General features: G+C 42.5%; 1 protein-coding gene across 9 annotated transcripts in view; it reads left to right on the top strand.

The window, feature by feature from the left end:
- The window catches only part of EBF1 (EBF transcription factor 1), a 410560-nt gene that overhangs the window by 242628 nt on the left and 148684 nt on the right, over positions 1–19248 (top strand). The window lies entirely within an intron of this gene.

The following is a 19248-nucleotide window of genomic DNA, read 5'->3' on the forward strand; positions in this document are numbered from 1 at the left end:
AGAGTTCTTAGCCATCACCTTGAATCCTCCAGGGGACACAGAAGACAAGTGACCAGAAAACATCCAAATTGATTTTACTCATCACCCCTTTAGTGAGTGCATGAGAAGAGAGGAGATTTACAGTTAAGGTCCTAAATCAGTTCTGGCTGTTAAAGTTTTTGTTGAGGATTTAGGGAGGCTAAAGCTAAAATTGAGTGTCATCTTGGAGGTTAATCTACCCGGTTCTGGAATGTGTGTCCTGCTCCCTGTGATACTGACATGGTGAAGCAGCTGATGGTGAGAGGCCCATGCTGGCCCCTGTGCAGGGTGCTGGAGGTGGATGTCACGATGGCGATGCCAGAGTTCAGAGGCAAAAGGGATTTATGGCCTGAGACATGCGTGCAACAGAGACACAGGGTGTGCCGAGGGCTCAGACTGAAAGGTAGAAGGAGCAAAACAGTCTGAGCCATCAAAAAATATCACTTGTTTGTCTTACAAAACCTTTAAGCAACAACTCTTAAAATTCAGGCTGACCACATTGGCTCAGAAAGGCAGGCAGTGAGAGTTTTCTTGTCTTTCTAAAAGTGAAAAGGGCTTGGTGGCACTGAAGAACACCATGCCAAGATGGTAGCCAAGTCTTGGTCAGTGGAAATCATGAGAGGTGGCTCCTGTCCACATGGTGGTGGCTTGCCTTCAAACTCTGAGCGGGGCCACTTTTATACCCCAGATCTGCATTCCTATGTCAGAAGCCAGAGGAGGCAGTCTTCACACACATTGTGAATACCTCCAAATCATGATCAGGTGGCTACAAATAGTGTCGTGAGTAAGAACACAGATATTGGCCTTAGTCATACCCAGATTTGAATCCAGGGTCCCTCATAGACTAGATTTGTGACCCCAGACAGATGGACTATTGATAGTGTCTAACTTAGTAGTGACCATCTTAGGGTTGTTATGAGCATTCAATGGGATAATGTTTGTCAAGTTCTTAGCAAATGACCTTGTGTATAGTAAGGACTCAAATAATGGGAACTTTAACAATAAGAATAGTTGTAATCATGTTGATAGCATCATGGGTAGGTGCAGAAGTAGAAGTTTATTGGCAATACTATAGGAGTTTATTCATCAATACTTGTCTTATTTCTCTGGAGATCCCAAAATGAAATATTAGACTAAAGTTCATTTATTCACCAAACAGTGATGTACAAACAAGATTCTACTAAGCATTGCGGAGGAAACAGGATTGTATAAAATACGTTCTCTCAAATATGTCCCAAAACATAGACGGTTATAGTCTGGCTGTCCAGATATGAAATGTGAATGCAAATAGGCAAGTACAAGGTACTGAGTGACCAACGTGATCTCAACAACAGCCTTGGGAATTTAGATAATGCTGTTCTGGCCAATGTGATCAAGGTGGATTTGGAGTTGGCTTGAGGAGTAGGCTCAATTTCCTTGCAGTAGACAGATGACATTCCAGACAGAGGGAACAGTATGCACAGAGGCTTGAAGGTGGGATGGGAAGTGGCCAACTTCTGGGACCAAAATGATGAAGTGTTTGACCAAAGGTTACGTGAGGGGCAGCTTTGGAGATACAAGAGAGTTCGTTTCAGCCAGGAATCGCCCAAGTGTGGTCTGTGAGGTTCGGAAAAGCCTCAACCCCTTTAACCCCTTCTAGGTGTTCACAGCCAAATGAAGCCATCAGATTCATGCACAGATACCCAAAGTATAAAATGATCTAAGTATTATAAGACTCTCGGAGACCTCGAACACCTCTGGTGTATGGAGAAGTGATATCAACTCTGAACGGGAAAATCTGGGAAGTCTTAGTGGGAGAGGGAGAATCTTAAACAGACCTGGAAAAGAATGAGCTATAGCTTGGAGGTCAGAGAGACCTCTGATTTTCCAGTGAATGTGGGCCATATAATATATGAGGTCCACAAAGTGATTCTAATTTGTGTTAAAGACCAACATAAATGCATATCACTTGACTCCAAATGAGGACAGATAAGAAAGAACTCTTACTGGACCTTTCTTCACATTAACATTGAGATATGTCTCTAGTATGGGAAATGGAGAAGGGCTGATTTTTCATTTGGTAAATAAACAAGCTGTTGGGTGGCAATTATTGTGGTGAAAGTCTTTTACAACACCCACGTATGTTAGGCAGGCACAGACTGCCTGAATCCTCTACTTTTGATACTCACTGTCTAAGGAACTAGGACACCTGTCTTTTTTATTCACTGTCTCACTGTCACTCACCAGGCCCCACCCCTGACCTCATCAGGAGGGCTTTACCTTCCCTGAGAAGCGAACCAACTACTTCCATGCCAAAAGATCTGTTCAAGCCAAGCCCCTCTTCCTTTCCTCTGAGCCCATGTCTTCTGGAGCAGGCTGCCTCAATATGAAATACAGAGGCACATTTACCAAATGGGTTTCAGAAATAGGGGAGCAGAAATTCAGCCTCCAGTAAATGTTCGTGCCTGAAGCCTTGCTTACTTTTCTTTACACTTTGCTGTCCAAAAGGAAGAGGATGCAGTCTTTGGAGCAAGCTGGTGCCTTCCAGATTTGTTATCTAGTGATGACGTTGTTATCTAGAGGTGGCTTTGCATTGAAAAGAGAGAGAGAGAGAGAGAGAGAGAGAGAGAGAGTGAGTGAGTGTGTGTGTGTGTTTGTGTGTGTGCATGTATTTCCCATTCTTTTGAGCAAGCAGGTATGAAGAAGCAGTACCTGAGAAGGCAGCATGTGTCAGGCGGGTCTGGCTGTTCTCTTTGAAGAATTGCCGTATCTCAGCTTCTGAATTTCTTAGGAACCTGAACTAATACAAGTTTACCACTAGATGCAGCCGGTGAAATGCCAGTGTCATATTACAATTAACAGTAATTCTGGTGGCTGTCATCACTTACTCTGAACAGAGGATCTCCAGCAAAAGCATGACACTGTCATGGCTGCTAATTCAATGGCATTGTGTGAACTATGACAGACCTTATGGCGCACCTTTTATGCTTATTCAAATGAATACAGTCTAGCCACTTAAATGGAGGAGAGGGAGAAAAAGTTTTAACACATTTCTGCAGATGAGCCCACGAAGGGTCAACCTGGAAAAAAAAGTTGTGTTAAGGAAAGTAATTAAACAGAGTCAGAGAGATTGAATATTAGTGCTTTTACAGAGTAAATGAGGATAAATTCTGTTAATTATGTGACTTTTTCCAATACTAATGTGATAATAAAGTACTCTAATTCTGGAGAGGCTTGTCACAATCCCAGCTAAGGCAATGACCCTTCTACTAGGTGAGAACAAGAAGCAACTTGTAAAGCTTTCCAGCAAAAAGCAAGAAATCAAAGTTAAATGGATTTTTTTCCCCTCTCTCCATGTTTAGTATGGAAAACCGCCACCCAACCGCATCATGAAACTCTTGGCGAATGGATTGTCTTATTTGAGGCACGAAAGCACTTATGCTTGCTTTTTTTTTTTTTTTTTTTTTTTTTTTTGTTTAGTTCCTGAGGGAAGAAATGCGAGCAATCCAAAGAGTATAAATAGCCCAGTGCAGGATTCTAGTCCAATGATGAACAGCACCAAAAAGATTATACTTGGAATGTGAGTGAAATTTGGTCTTTGGGACTTCAATCCTACAAAACTTTGTCATAATGGATGGGTAGGAACTTGTTTTTAGGGGCAACAGAGGTATAAAACTTGATATTTTGCAACATAATAATTGTAGCAGAAGCACAGAGGAGAGAATTTGGGGAGATTTTGGGGAAGAGCCAGGGCAGTGCCCCAGTGCATGTGCTATCTGATGATGGGATGATGTGTTGTTCAGGTGTGAAGGGATAGGAGAGGGGAAGAGAAAGTTTGCCAGGAGGGAGCCATAGCATGTGCAAAACTACTGAGTAGGCCAAGCAGAAGGGGTGCTGAGGGAATGCAGAAGGATCCCGAGGATCCAACGGGGTTAGATCCAAGCAACCCTGTTGGTCCTCAGATCAACATAATCTCGGACGCAGAGAGTACGAGAGAGAAGGTGGCAAAAGTAGTTTTGTTCCAGATCACAAAAGTAGCAGGTGATTGCTTCAAGGGCAGAAGAAAGGTTTATTTTTTATTTTTTATTTTTTAAATAGATAGGCCTGTTGCCAGATTTTACCATACAGTGTCTAAGGACAGGGAAATGTGGCAGCTGCCAGTGCAGGCATGTTGCTGTACCCTACAGTGGCAAAGAGAGCCCAGGTTCTTAGAGAGCCCAGTTGCAGTTCTTATGAGCAAAAGCGGTCTAGTGAGACTCCGCATTCAAATCTTTTCTATACCTGCCATGAGCTACCTGTTGGCAGGCAAGTTACTTATCTCCCTGTGATTTGGCCGCTTTCTCACCTGGAGCCCTGGGACAGAAATGGAGGCAGGGTGAGTGGATGGGGGAGTGTAGGGATGCTGCGAGGACTAAAGTCATGCACTAAATGTAGTATAAACATGAGCGATGCTTACCTCCCTATTAGTTTTTGAAAGCCTAGCACTTGATAAAGTATTCAGTTAGGCTGCTTTGGAGCAATCTTTCCCTCTAAAACAGGCATCCCCAAACGTTTTACACAGGGGGCCAGTTCACTGTCCCTCAGACCGTTGGAGGGCCGCCACATACTGTGCTCCTCTCACTGACCACCAATGAAAGAGGTGCCCCTTCCTGAAGTGCGGCGGGAGGCCGGATAAATGGCCTCAGGGGGCCGCAGTTTGGGGACACCTGCTCTGAAAGAATCACCATCATCAGAAGGAAATTGGTATTCTGAGTCATGTTGGCTAAGAACCACCACACCAGAGTGTGCATGCAAACTTGATTCCATGGTTCAAGGAAAAATACGTAAAATCCCATATTTCCCCAGGCTCTTCACTTTGAGAACAATTTATCAACATCATTATATTTGTAAGAGAAGATCCTTCTGTATCAAAAATAACACTCAAAACACTCTCAGGATTCAAGGAATGGTTTTGGAAGTAGACTGCTTGAGAGGGAACACAAACTGGGTTCAAGCAGACCCAGTGCTCTCTCACCACACCTCTTAGCTTAAATTAGGGGGATTGCATCAGGTTTCTCTCAGAAGTCTCTCTGACATCTGATAGCCATCAGCAGAAGAACCCCAGAGAGAGGGATGAAAACTCAGAAGAACTAGGAACCCCTGTTGTAGCCTGCTATACCTGCCTATAGCTTCTTCTCTTCTTAACTTTGAAGACTTTCTACTTTGTTTTAATCAACTATCGGTTTATGACCTTTTTTATTTATATCTTCCACGTCGTGTGGCTCTTTCTGTCATCTAGCCTTGAGTCAACTGAGAAAGACACTGAAGAATCAGTGCGTGTGTTTGGAGCAGGGCAGGGGGTGTCCCACCATGGTCTTATTTCAGCAGGTGGGTCCTTCAGTATTGCTGGGGCAGGTTTGTCATCATGTGTTACTCTATAGATAACCAGAGGTGCTAGGGAGAAAGTCCTGTTGCTTAGTCACTGTGTTGAGTTAGAAAATTCAGAAAGTTGAGAATTCATCAGGCATTCATTTACTTACTTACTCATTCACTTTGCAAATATTTGACTGCCAGATACCAAGCACTATAATAGGATCTGGGTATGAGAATGACGGGGAATGAGAGGGGGACCGCTGAGGCAGGATGCCGGAAGATTTTCCTGGGGAGATGACATCTCAGGGAGACCTGAAGGGTGGGAGAGAGCTAGGGCCGGATCCCTCCAGGACCTGGGGTGGGGAAGAGCTTGGCATGTCTGTGGATGTGGAAAGTAGCCCCCATGGCTGGGGTGTTCACGAATGGGAACCAGAGGCTACCACTAATCAGCCGGGTGACCTTGGCCATGCCACCTGACTTCTTGGAGCTTCGGTGAACTAATCCATCCAATGGAAGTGACTTTATCCACTCCCTGTCACATACTTCAAGACTTTTTGTGAGGATCAATTAGTGAGAAGTTAGAAACGATTTTTTAAACTGAAGCACACTTTAAAAGGTCTAGCTTGTTTTTAAAAATCATGATTGATTTAGTGGAAAATTATTACCTATAGAAGTAAGTGTAAATTCGAATACCTGTTTTTTATACAAGGAAGTTTATCCCCATGAATGCCAGAAGCTATCTCTTACCACGTGGTTTTACTTTCAACTTGGTGCAGGGGAAATCAGTGAGTTCTATGCTAAGATTTTGCTTTCTGTGATGAACAATGTATCCCGGGTCCAGATCCTGGTTCTTTCATTTGTATGTGACCTTAGGCTCTGTTACCAGTTCCTCTCACCTCAGTACCTTCATCTGTAGACGGAAATCTAGTAGGCCCTAACAAAGGGGTAGTGGTAAGGATTCATTGGAATGATTGTGTAAATGCTCAGTGCCTGGCATGTGCTAACCAAAATGGGCGCTCTTCATGTGAAAATGGAAGCGATTCTCATGCCAACAAAGCCTGGCCAGATTCAGGTGTCCTCCCATTAAATGTAGGAAGGGATAAAACTTGTTTGTGTTGGGTTTGACGGCATCTTCTTTCATACAGAGAGTTCCAAATTGCTGACTTTTGAGGCCACAGACTCTTTCGAAGCAGGGAGGAAGGCACCGAGTCAGTTGTTTTGTTTCCTGCATGGTTAATTGGTTGTAAAATGCTGCTACAACTTACTGCTTCTGATTAAATTAAGTGCCCTGGGAAATCCAGCTGTGAACAGGTGGGTATTGGAGGTTTTCCCTGTGTCTCTATTCGCTGTCTGTGGACAGCCTCATGCTGGTAAATATGCACTGCCTTCACTTTGCTTCTGGGACCAGATGCTTTTACCAACTTCTCCCTTCACCCAACCCGTCAGCTGCCAAAGGTCTGGGAGAAAATCAAGCTTGACTACATCTGAATTTCAGGTGACGGGATTCTTAATAACAAAACAAACAAAAGGAAACATGCCATTTCTTCAAAAGCAAGAGCTACGTTTGTTTTTCAGTGAGAGGAGTCCCATTCAGTGGAGCCACAGGGATCCTTGTTTTATTATTGTTTTTATCTTAAAATGGGCACAAAGTGGACCTGCCCTCGTCTTGCAGACAAATGGCTTGCTGCCACTTCGGTTATTACAGTTTAGGGCAGAAGATGCAAACTGCGTTCCTCTTCCAGATTTGTTTGGTCTGGCCCTTCTGTTGTTTGGAAGATTGGCAAATTTCACACTAAACTATATGTATTTCCAGCTTCTCTTCAAATAGGCAGGACTGACAACACTGTGCCCATATTGCCCTGTGGAGTCAGTTGGCTGGAGAAGAGTCAAGCTCTCCCTCTAGACAAGACATTGACTCTTGACTTCTGATAATTCTCAGTGCTGTCTGTGGTTTCACATGCAGCCTAATTCACTCATCGTCTCACCTTCCTGGGCTCTGTAGGGTCTGAGTTTGAGACTTCGAATTTCAAAGACCTGGAACCAACCCAAATGCCCATCAGTGATAGTCTGGACAAGGAAAACGTGGTACATATACACCATGGAATACTATGCAGCCATAAGAAATGATGAGTTCCTGTCCTTTGTAGGGACATGGATGAACCTGGAAACCATCATTCTCAGCAAACTGACACAGGAAGAGAAAATCAAACACCACATGTTCTCACTCATAGGCAGGTACTGAACAATGAGAACACAAGGAGGAAAGCATCACACACTGGGGTCTGTTGGGGGGAACAAGGGAGGGACAGCAGGTGAGTGGGGAGGTTGGGGAGGGATAACATGGGGAGAAATGCCAGATGTAGGTGATGGGGGGGATGGAGGCAGCAAACCGCACTGCCATGTGTGCACCTATGCACCGATCCTGCATGATCTGCACATGTACTCAGAACCTAAAGTACAATTTAAAAAAGAAAAAAAACCCGTAATTTACGTACTTTTTCATTCTCTTTTCTTCAAAGGAGTTTTGTTATAAAATATCCCCATATCAATAAACAGTTATCAGCAACAAAATAAGCTTCTATCATTTTGAAAGTTAATAGCAATTCTGCATGAGAAATAAAAAAAAAAAAATATATATATATAAATGTATCTGTATGTGAGTATGTGTGCGGGTATGATGTAAGCTCTTCCTGCCTTCTCTCCTCCCCACCTATGAAAGCTTACTTTTCCAGTGATCTCTATTAGGTAGAATATGAATGGATTATATTCTATTATAGATTCATCTCACATGCATTGAATTTTCCAGCAACCCCAGCTGCACATCTTTTCTGGTTCAACTCTAATAAATGGATTTTTTTTTTAAGCCACCCAAACCAAAGTCCTGAGTCTAGCTCAGACAGGGCCTGGTGGGCTTGACTTGGGTCACATGGCAGTCTCTGAAGGAGTTGTATAGTTGGGGGTTATGATGTTCTGACTGGCCAGGACTAGATCACAAGTGTCCCTTTGGTCCAAGTGTGGAATGAGTTTATGCTGCTGAAATGTAAAGACTCTTGAGTGAGGGTGAAGATGTTCTCTAAAAAGAGAATAGCAGACTGTTATCAAATGGAAGAAAAAGGATTCTGACAGTCTACTCAGACTCCTTCTAAAGCCTCTGGACCCATTCCACCAGGAAGCAAGTAAACAAAAGTACATACAGTGTTGGGGTGATCATGGATGCCATGTAGACCACCCCCTGACTGTAGGTTAAGAATATCTGGATTAGATCATTTCTTATCCCATCCCAGCATTCTTTGTTTTAGTAAATGATCAACCAATTTTCTGATACGATGAAAACTTTTTTTTTTTTTTAGAATTACGTTTCCAGTGTTTCAGGTTTAAACTGAAGCTGTTCGAAAGTGACATGTGGGGAGGGCAAGTGAGTGTAGTGACCTGTGAGCGGCAGAGCACCCTCAGAAACTCTAAAAGCTGTCATTGTTCGTCTCTGATACTGCTTTAGTTTCATTTTCCATCAGCATCCTTATGATACAATGAGAAATAGTGCTTAATAAGGTGTCAGACTCTATTTTGCATTATGATTTCAAAATGATAAATTTCTTCTTATAGTTTTATGGACTAGAACACACAGGCTTATTGGATCGTCCATAATATAGACTGGAATAATTTGGAGCACAGGAGATTACTGTCAGTGCTCTGGGGGATGATGCTTACTGGTCATTTTTATTTGTAGACTGGTCCTGAGCTTTAAATCCAAATTAAGGAGTCACTTGTTTTTATCTGAGCTCAGCTTGTGTGGCATATTGGGATGCAGAGATTTTTTTTCAATGAAACCCATTGCTCAAATTAAATTCATTATTCCCAATGATGTGTGAGGCCAGGGGACGGCAGGCAACATATGAAAATGTTGAGATTGGGATAAGGGAGGGTGTGCTGGGAAAAGCGAACAAATGCGGTGAGAATATTAAAAGGGAAATGATGATTTAAAATAGTTTCAAAATACTTGACGTCCTTAGCAAGATTCTGTGCTTTTTATTTTCTTGGGGAACAGCTTTTTCAGCTAATCCCTTTCTTCTATATATACTTTTTTTTTTTTTGGTAGAAAAATGAGTTTTTCTAGTTATTTCCTTTCCCTGAAGCACAGAGTTTCCAAATATCAGCTTTTCCTGGCAAGCAGGAACCCCTTTCTTCTTCTTTTCATCTTTCCCTTCTCCTTTCCCTTCCCTTTGCTTTCTTGACAGAGTCTCGCTCTGTCACCCAGTCTTGATTCACTGCAACTTCTACCTCCTGGGTTCAAGTGATTCTCCTGTCTCAGCCTCCGGAGTAGCTGAGATTTCAGGTGTGTACCATCACACTCAGCTAATTTTTGTATTTTTAGTAGAGACAGAGTTTCACCATGTTGGATAGGCTGGTCTCAAACTCCTGGCCTCAGGTGATCCACCTGCCTCGGCCTCCCAAAGTGCTGGGTTTATGGGCATGAGCCACCATGCCTGACCAGGAACCTTTTTCTTTCCCTGCAGCTTGTGCTGGGATAAAAGAGGATGGGTGGGATAATTTTATTTTTATTTCTACTCAGTAGTGTTTTGACTTAAGTTTTTATGCTTAATTTCAGTGATACACAATGAGTTGCCCAGGCAGTTTACTATTTCTGGTACATAGCGCCATCATTTCACTTATCGCATAGTATTGGTATTATTGTTGATTTTAAGAATCAACTAGCTCTCAATTCTCAAGTTTAGTATGCATCAAAATTCTTCAAATACCCTTCCAGTCCAGGTAGACTCATCCCACAGGAAAGCCCATATACAGAAATTTGCATACCATTCCTACTCTGTCTCTGTCAGGGCAAGTTTCTTAGGTAATTCTGATTAAGACAGCCTGAGACCTTTACTTCAATGAACCTTCACAAGGGAAGGGACTGGGTTGTCTGTTGTATGCCTTCTGTTTGGTCCAGAGTAGGTGCTTAGTAAATACTTATTGAATGAAGAACAGACTGAATGAATAAATGGATAGCCTAAGGAAGTATGCTGAATGAAGAAATAGTGAATCATTAAGTTTTAACTAAGAGCTTCAACAAAAGTCAACAGAATGGTGGGTAGAATTTTGGAGAAAGAACTAAACAGACTTTAGTTACACAGCCTTTTATTCTTTGGGTTACACTTGAATGTTGGGAAAACAATGGTGGGTTTAACTTAGAGATAAAACTTTCTCAACATCAAACTTTAAAATACAAAGTAGGAATTTAAGGACACCAGTGGTGTGGAGGCTTCCCAGTTGATACTTATTTATGAATTATGCAATATGAAACTAATAAATGACCTACATTTTACAGAGTATGAGATGGATAGCTCTTAACTCTTCACATTTGAGTTAAATGTAAATATTAGAGCATAGACACTTAGAGAAAGCTGCTCATAATCTTTAGTTCCTAATTCATTCCTGGTAGAATGGGGCCAACATCCCTAGGTTCCATGCTGAATGATACTCACTTCAAGTTTTACACTGCAGTTGTTTATTATTTCATTAAAGTAGTGCCTATTCATAGAAAATTCAGAAGATATAGAAGAAAATAGAGGAAAGAAATCATCCTTGCACTATCAGTCAAAGCTGACTGCCATTAATATTTGCAACTAATCTTAAGTCACCTGTGTATTCAGTGTTGTGCAAGTACAGCTGTGCAAGGAGCTGTTGGGAATGGAAAGGCATTACCAGGAGTCTGTGGCATCACGGAGGGGCAGACCATGACACAAGCAACTGCAGGACTTGCAGTGAAAACCAAGTGGGACAAGTGCTGTAACAGAGTGTAGGCGGGAGGATTAATTCCAGCTCCGGGTATCTGGGAAGGTTTCACGGGCTCAGTACATTTATACTGCACCTGGAGGGATAAGTGGGATGATGGGATGCTGAGTTGATGTGGGAGTGAGGGAGGCATTTCAGATCCAGGGAGGCAGCCTATGGTGAAGGCAGGAAGGAAATTTCATGTTCAGGGCACAGGATGTAGCTCGGTGTGACTGAAGTGAAGAACGCTGAAAGGTGAAGAGGAGGAGAGTACATTATTGGCATTATCAGGGACTTGGAAAGTTTCACTGATCCAGCCCCTGCCAGAACACCCACAACAAATTCATATTTTAAAGGTATTCAGAGTTCCTTGGCAACTACTCGTATACTCTATCATCCTAGCAGTCAAAAGTTTTTCTGGGAATTTGAATGTAAGAAGTTTCCTTCTTTTTTATTTTTCTTTTGGAGAAAAACTTGTACCGAAGTCATCATGTTCTTAGCAGAATTGGTACTGAGAAGAATCAATACATATTGGATTCTCTGGGAAGATCTGTTGGTTAAGTGAAGGAATGTGTGACAATGAGCATTTATACTTTGTGAAGTCTTGAAAAGAATCATAAGTTGAGCGTCCAGGCAGAACTATATGCCTCAGTTACTGTGGACTTGAACTTCTTGATCTCTCTCTGACATCTGTTACCTCCACAGGGGAAGTTAATATCGAAACTCTCTGAGTGCTTAGAAGGGAAAAGTGAAATTCTAACATCAGATTCTAAATGAGTCTGCTTTAAAATGTTAAACACATGTGTATTGAACAAGGAGATACTAAAAGCTTCTCACGTACAAGCCCTGGCTTTCTGTCTGCATAAAAGACATTAAAACGTAGTGACTGGTAAAAATCATAACTAATCCTTAAGATGATGTTCATGGACTCCTCCCTAGAGACCCAGATTACACTGGCTATGTTTTGGCCACTGTTCTCATTATTTGGGTTGGTTCTATTACCAAAACACCCACTGGTCTTTCATTATGGTTCAAATGCATTTGAGGGATCACAAATAGGGTGAGAGTGGTCATGAGCAAAATCAAAAATAATAAAATTTATAATTAACTGTAATCTAGTGAAAGTGCTGGCATTTCTAGTGAAATGTCTATGCTGTCTGAAGTTGTAATTTTGAATGAATCTGGTGATGATGATGATAAGAATATAGCCAGATATGGTCAATGATCCCCACTCCCATGATATAGTATATATAACATGTGAAGAATATAGTTTAATGGATGTGGGCTTTGGAGCCCAACTGCCCATGTTCAAATCTTGGCTCCACTAATTACTAGATGGGAAACCTTGGGCAAATTACCTTATCTCTCAGTAGCATTATCTGTAAAATGAGAAAAGAGGTAGAATCTCATAGGACTGTTGTGCAGAGAAAATAAATTAATACATACAAAGCACTCGGGACAGGGCCATACACGTGGTATAGTGCTTGTGTTTGCAGTAGTAACTGCTAAGTTGAGCTGAGGCTCCTCCTGCCTCATTGTTTATGCGTGGCTTTGTGAGGTGGGTCGCTGTTACTGAAGCAAAGTGGCCACCTGCCTGTGCGTCCTTTTCAGCCTGGGGACAGATTTGCACCAATAACCCAGAAGTCCAAGACCTGATGGCTTTACTCAAAACCTGTCTGCAGGAATTCTGTGGCCATGATTCCCAGCAGAAATTAGGTTCCTTATGATGGAAACAGTTTAAAACAAATGTGTCCTCAGTTGTCCCCAGTTCCAAGGACAGACAGATGCTTGGTTTTTTTATCTGCTCATTCCTGCTGCATATCAAATCATGGGGATGACTTCAAAAGTCCACCCAGGGCCAAAGTTTGTACCTTAATATGTTTTGGCAAGAAACACTTGGCATTTGAGAAATCTTGTAAAAGAGCATCCCTGAGGATACACATCTTCTCTACCACACAGGAACTTAGAATTCTTTCCCTCTTAAATTTCCAATCAGACCTTGCTAGGGAAGTGCGTTGGGCCAGATAGGCAGAAGTCAGTGCTCAGCTAGAGCACCCTTGCTCTAACCTCCCTTTTCTGTGTCATTTCTAAGAAATTGCAGTTTTTTCTTTCCCCATTGGCCACTGGTTAGTTGTCCTGTCCTCTACCTATTCACTATCTCAAGCCTTTTTCCTGCCTTTCAGATTTGCCTTCTAATATGAGGAGACCTCTGTGGAGTGGGTCCTTTTCCTTAAAACTATTTTTAAACTCTTTAGTTGGCTGCTGTGTTATCCCAACACCATTTTTGTTTTTGTTTTTTTTTGTTTGCTTGTTTTTTAATTCTTGATACTAATAATGCCCTTCCCTCAAGGGCATACTCTGAGCTCTGAGGTAATGAATGCTTTTCAAGTTGATCATGCTCATCCCTTCAGGCTGAGAACACTTTCCAGAAGTGCCCAAGAGCTGAAGGACCTTGGCCAATGGAAAAGGTAAACTTCTTGAAGTCAGTGGCCAAGAATAGGGGCAGCCACATGCTCTCCCCCTGGGATCCCCAAGATAGTGTCACAACTCGGTACTGCTCCACTCTTCACTGCAGGGAGGGAGGAGAGAATTTGCTTCATCTGTGCAGAATTCCCTCCAGGATCTTATTCCTCCTCTTCTGCCCACCCCACCTCTCAAACAGAACTATCAGTGCTTAAGTCAAAGAGGTTCTCTCTCAGAAATGCATGTTAATATCAGAAAAGGAGAGGAAGTCAGCCCAGCAGTGAGAGACCTTTACCCTTACATGGGTTCAGCCGCCTCAGCCTGCCCTCGTGGCATTCTGGGATTTTGGCCGCCTTGTGGGTATCAGATTTTCACATGGATGAACTGTACTCCACAACACTGCTGTATGCTGGGAACCAAAACGTTTTCTTTGACATTGAAAATAAGAGTTTGTTTTTTTCTCACTGTTTTGGCCTGCCCTGTTGCAAGAGAGATCCATTTTTCATGGCTGTGAGACTTTTGTTTACCTCTTCACGGAGCTCTGTGTCTTCGAAGGCTACCGTGAGATAGTGATGGCATTTCAAAGAAAGCCCCTGAAAGCTCAGGTGGGCTGGGTAGGGATAGGTGCTTTTTGGTTCAATATATTTATTTTGGGAGAGAATCCTTACACTCCTAGAAAGATTTCCTTGGTTATTTCTGGGCAGTAGGCCCGGTCGTGGAGGCAAGAGGTTGTACGTTTCTTTTTCAAAGCAGAGGGGATGGTGCAGTCTGTGGAAATGACTTTTCCAAAGAGGTCCTTTTAATCATGAGGCATTTCCCTCTCCACCCTCCATGGTGTGTGGGGTGGGAGCAGCTTGAACTTCACACAGAAGGGACCCCACAGTTGTTTCCACACAGCTGTTTCCTGCATTGGGCCAGAGCAAGTCTCCGTGTCCTGAATATCTTTGGGAAGGATCATCTGCCACATAACCATCTGCAGACATAAGTCAGAGGAACTTCCAAGGAGCCTTGAGATTGCAAATGGGGGTTTTATGTCTCGGTTTAGGTGTGCCTGGATGCTTTTCCTGTTCAGCCTGGACATTACAAGAGCAGCTGCAAAAATCCAAACGTGATTTTTTCAGAATTTGGGTTGAGGGAGGTAAAAACTCAACCTGCTCAGCCCAGATCGATTGCAAGTGCTTTGCATGATAATTACTGATGTACAAGCTGCTGCCTAATGGGCAGTTTTACTGTGTGTGCCCTTCAGCTCTGACTAGCTGGAGTCCTCCATGATTTAAGGCACTAGGCCTTTCCTTTATGTGTCTTAGCCATTGGGAAAGCTGATGTAGCCACTATTGTCTTTCCTTGGTGGTGGTTTCTTCTTTTTTTTTTCTTCTTCTTCTTTTTGTAGGTCATTCAATGAAACCTATAGTTCTCATTGGGTACATAGGTCTTTGCTTCTTTTCTTGACCTTAACATTTAAAGAGAGAAGAATACTTTTTATATCTGAAAATCTCAACATCTCTGAGTGCTAGGCAGTGAGCAGTTGCCAGGGATAAATGATGACGAAAAGGGTCAACGCTTCCTCCATGGCACGTATTATTTCAACACTCTACGTATGTTAACTCATTTAATTCTCATTAACTCTTTAAAGTAGGTTCTGCTGTTTTCCCCATCTTACGGATGAGAAAAATTGAGGCACAGAGAGGTTAAATAATTTGTCGAAAGTCACCCAATTAATTAAGGAGTGAAGCTAGGATGATGATGAAAGCTGCACAGTGATCCTAGGAGAGAAGTACTATTACTCTCATGTTTTAATGAGGCCATTGAGGTTCAGGGAATTGTTGAAATTGACCCAGGCTTATCTTAGCTCCAATGCAAGCTCTTGTCCAGCATACTCTGCTGCTGTCTATTGTAAAAACACTCTCAATTCTATCCCTAGGAGGCCCTAGACTACATTTACTTGAGCAAGTATTTACTGAAAACCCACTGGGTTCTAGGTATGTATGCAGAGGTGACTTTTTAAAAATTTTACCTCCTCATGTAGATGAGTCAGATCTTGCTGACTAATTAAATGAATTTTCCTTTTGGGGGAGTCCAGAGTCACCTTTTGGTCTTAAGTACTGTGCTGGTCAGCTGCTACCAGTACAGTACTGCTGTGGATGCCACTCAAGCCAAATACTAATATCTACTGGTTTGTAAAAGGTGATACAGGTATGTCATTGAATAAGCAATTTTGTTCTACCAATGTTTTTGTTGGGTTCAGTTAGTTCCATGATGGGCTAATGTCCTACATTGGCCTGATAGATGAATTCAAATACGACTTTTAATAGGATGTCACTTTCCCATTGGAGGTAGTAGACTAAATAGTTTAAAAGTGCAGTTGTTCAGCTCTTATAGCATTGGCTTGAGAAGCTAATATTATGTTGGGAAAATTATATAACTAGACATCAGGACATGTGGCTTATAGTTTCAGCTCTGATATTTATTAACCATATGAATATTGTCATGTCTTCTGATATCTCATTTTTCTCATAAGCAAAATGAGGAGTTTAGACTAAGTGATGGTTAAGATCACTTATAAAATCCTAGAATTCATGGAAAACACATACCATGACTAGTCCTTTTGGCCAGTTTAGGAGATTGATTGTTGGCTGTAGATAAATTCGTTAATTTTGTTGTCTTTGTTTTCTTGCCTTTCAAATGACTTTGATAATTCCTGGTGTGCCTAATTTATAGGAATCTCATGAGGATTCAGTGACATATTAGGAATATAAGTGCTCTGAATAATTAGCGCATTGCGTGAACACAAGATGATATTATTCGTTCTGAAAGTTAACAGAAAGATGTCGAGTTTCTTGTTACCTCCTTCCCTCTCCCCTCAAAAAAAAAAAAAAAAAAAAAAAGACTTGAGTTAAAAAGGAGTTTGATCCTGGTCAGCCTGTTTCCTGGAGTTTATGGAACTCCTTGGAACTCTACAGGGTCAATAGGGGCTTTGTCCTGCTGTGGGTCAGTTTCCCACAGTTGGGGTAAGGCTGCCACACTTTTTCTCCTGACAACACTTTATCAAACACACCCGCCTCACAAAATGCAGCAATTCATTAGACAAAAGTGAGGTTTTGAGTTACAATAACCTCCACTTTGTTAAAAGCCCCCTCGGAATCTGAGATCTTCTCCGTAGGCCAGCAGATGCGCACGCGTTTCCCGGTTTACAAAGGCCTTATAAACTTAGCCTGATAAGTCATCCCCCAAATGCGTGTGCCACGGCTGTGGGGATATTTTTAACTCCTCCTTCTAACTCCTCTCAGTTCCTTTAAGGAAGTGTGATCCGAAAGGGTCAGGCACTTGGCTTTTACTTAGGGGAAAACTTAGAATTTCTGAGGCTCCCCCTGGGGTAGGGCTGGCTTTCCCCAAAAGAGTTGGCTCTTCAGAGTGTCTTTGCCACATAAGGGCTTGTGTGAGGCCTCAGGCACCAGTTGACGGCCGTGTCTTCCCCACGACAGATGGTCAAGCCTTCAATTTCAGCAAGTGATCCACTGTTGAGGGGGCGGGCAAGGGACTCTGCCAGCATGTCAAGTGACAGGCCAGCTTAGGGTAACGGGGATCTGGTGTGTGCCCGGCATAGCTTTTGTGCTAACGATGGACTGCTGACAGGCGCCCTGCCCCAGCTCATCTTTGAGGCAGAAGATCCCCTGCTCCCTTGATTCTGTTTCTCCCTGGCAGAGCTGGTGTCCTGTTTGCCTGTCTTTCAAAATTCATTTTGGCACCAGATGGACCCCCTCATGGTGGCTAGCAGTTGTCTGACTTGCAGATGCCAGGGGGTGTGCTGACAGCTCCTTCTAGCACAACCTGAATCTGGCTGTCAGGTCTGGGCTCAAATGGCTTAAACACACACAGGCGGCTGATATTACCAACGCTGGGGAAGCAAGCAGGGGGGCCCACTGGAGGGAGGATGGCAATGACGTCTACCTCCATAATGTTCACCTTGCTGTTGTGGAAGTCATGATGCTAATCATTACTCTTACTTACTTGGCACCCTTATTTCCTCTTATTAGCACAACTGCTATCAATGGTACAGTTAGTATGACTAACTGTGCATTACTATTGTGCAGCTTCTATCATTTCTAAAACTACCATAGCATGGTGACTAAGAGAAGAGTATACAGTCTCTGGAGCTGCACTGTCTGAATCTGAATTCTAGATTCACATTTCCTAGCCTTTGGGCAAGTTATTTTACTTCTCTGAATCTCAGTTTCCTTATCTGTAAAATGGGATTCATAGCAGAGGTTACTTGGGAGGATTATATGAGAAAATGGATTTGTTCTTAGTATTGCACTGAGCACAAGGTAAGCACCCAATACACGGAAGCCATTCTTATGATGACTGCCACCCTCAGGATGCCTACCAAGTATCTGTCACTAAGTCTTATCTCAATTTTCACATTTTCCCCATACGGTAAGGCCTGTTACTATACCCAGTTTGTAGATAAGGAAAGTGTGGCGCAGAGACGTTCAGCTCCTTATCCAAAGTCACACAGGTATACCTGGTAGAGTCAGGATATGAATCTCATTCTGGGTGTTTCTGATGGCTGTGGCTTTTCACCATACCACATCCACTCTCGTCAGTTTAGTGATAATCAAACCCTCTCCTGGGGCTCAAAGTAGCTTTGAAATATGCCATTCTAACTAGATATTCTTGAAAGCACAGCCAGTTTTCCTGTCTTCAGTGTCTTTGGATATAGGATTGAACCCCAGTAAGATAGGAGGATCACAACCATCAGCTCCACTGTATTAGCTTTTGAAAACCATGTGTGGTCAGCAGGGCTACTCAGCACTTGCCTTCTGAGAGGTCAGACGAATGAGACAGTGGAAAGGCACTTAGGATTTGGGCCACTGCCTTAATCCCCATTTCTTTACCAAATCGATCGTATTGAAAGTGGGCAGGAATCAGTGACTGGCTGATTTGCCTGTGCAGCGACAGTGTGGGTCTTGGTACGGGGGGATTTTGTTTCACACAGCTGGGCTTCAGTAGTGTTCCATAAGCCATTCATCTTGGATGAAACGTTGATCAACTTTGGCTTCTGTGGAGAGAATCTGGAAGTAGGGGCAGATGATTATTTAGAAGTCTGCTTTCATTAATGGGCAGTCAAATACTGTGTGGCATTAAAAAGTCATTTCAGGAAGATGTTTGGATTTTTAAATGTTACTCTTTTGGTTGAAAAAAAAAACCATTGTTTCTCTCTAAAGAATGATTCCCACATCATACTCCCATCTTGGCAGATTCTAAGAGACCAAGGATGAAAGGGAGTCATCTGGGATTTCTCTCATTTTCATATTCAGAAATTGGCTGAACTCTGTGTGTTTTCGTTCAGTGCCCTTGTTATAGAGGACCCCGGTGTTACATGATTGACAGACATTGCAGTCAGAGCCAAATTCAGACCGAGGCATCATGGGGTGATCGTTCTTCATAATCTATCTGTGTTGAGGTGGGGATTTTACTCCAGTGTGGTCTTAAAGTGGGAGAAGGGGAAAGAAAAGAGAATTATGACAAGAATTCAATTGACCAGCATTTTAATGCATTTTGATATTTTTAGGAAATATTTGGGCCTAAAATCCACAAACACATCACATCTAGGCCTAATAGTAAAAGCGATTGTAGAACTTAGGTATCTTTGGAAATACTTCT

The sequence above is a fragment of the Saimiri boliviensis genome, chromosome 20 (assembly GCF_048565385.1).
Source record: "Saimiri boliviensis isolate mSaiBol1 chromosome 20, mSaiBol1.pri, whole genome shotgun sequence".
NCBI classification, from domain to species: Eukaryota; Metazoa; Chordata; class Mammalia; order Primates; family Cebidae; genus Saimiri; species Saimiri boliviensis.